This window comes from Propithecus coquereli, unplaced genomic scaffold, assembly GCF_000956105.1.
Source record: "Propithecus coquereli isolate 6110/MARCELLA unplaced genomic scaffold, Pcoq_1.0 Scaffold35, whole genome shotgun sequence".
NCBI classification, from domain to species: domain Eukaryota; kingdom Metazoa; phylum Chordata; class Mammalia; order Primates; family Indriidae; genus Propithecus; species Propithecus coquereli.
Window position 1 is genome coordinate 11,257,026 of NW_012149174.1, and position 1,481 is coordinate 11,258,506.

A 1,481-nucleotide genomic window follows, 5' to 3' on the forward strand; every position below is an offset into this window, starting at 1 on the left:
GTGTGTGTGTGTGTGTGTGTGTGTGTGTGGGGGAAAACTCATTGAACCATATACTTAAAATTAAGGAATTTTATTTTATACAACTTATACCCAAATAAAGCTAACTGGGGGAAGCTTATTTGGGTAACTGTATTGAAGCATAAAAATAGTAAAACCCTCTCTCTTGAGGTTAAATTTCTTTAAAAGTTTTTACAACATACTATAATTTCTAATCTAATAATGCTAGCTGATTAAGCTATATTTCAAGTTATTTTTTAACCCATTAGGGAATTGAATATTTCCTAGAAACTGAAATGAATTAATTCCATAACATAACTAGAAATTCTTAGGAATTAAAAGGCTCATATTTGCTTTTATCACCAATTGAGCAATGGGAGAAAAAAAATCCTTCCAATGTAGAGGTACGGCAAAAACGGCCTTTTATACAGTTCCTTATGGGGATAAGCTTTATTGTCAAATTCATTGTCCCTGATAATCTGACACAGAGCTTTCATTCTTCACTATGAGGTTGATAAGAACCTCATCGATCTCATCAGACCTACCTTTCATCCTTTTCCTTACCACAAAATGACTTCACCATATTAGGTCATGGATCTGAAATCAATTACATTTCTAATACCACTTGGCAATATACACTATTCTCAACCAACAGCAGTGGTTTGGGGTTCAGATTGAAAGTCAATCGCAGTCAACAAATCAGGGCTCACCAGCAACAAATATACTTGGTTTAAAGAAAGAAACAGGACAGCTAATGATACAAATTGCCTGTCAACAGCATAGTGGTAGTCTCTCGTAATTCCCACGTGCAGCCACTGATGATCTGCACTTAGGATGTACATGATCATATGTAAAGAGGGTGAGGAGAGATGATCTCACCGAAAACTAATCCATTATTTGAGCAGTCCTCTATCTTTTATATATTTTTTGGATTCTTCTCTGGACTAGTTCCCATCCTCTAGTTCAGTTGCATCTGAACAATGATAGTACTTGTTACTGAATAAACAATGTCAATAATGAAATATGGATGCTTGGTTTGGTACATAATAATTTAGACAGAATTTGCATTTATCTTGGAGCTAACATGGGGATAATCCTATAAATTTTTTGTGTTAATACTGCAAGGACACAATTAAAGAGCAAATTTTTATATTAATATATGCCCGGAGTTAGGGAAAAGACCTTCTAAACATTTATTAACCCTTTCTTTTCACATGCAACTTTCCAAGTTATATATAGTTATGTATTTGTCAAATATAATAATAATCCTTCTGGTACCTTTTGAAATTCAATAATTATAGTTTAATCTCTATCACTTTTTCTATGCAAATCTCAGTAAACAATAATAATAAAACTACATTGCAGCAGTTCAGTGCATTGCATAATTCAAGAAACATTGTTTCAAGTGTTTATGTGTACTTCTTTAAAAAATGAAGCTTTCGTATTTTTCTTTCTTTTTTTGTTTTTTTCTTTTAGATAGGGTC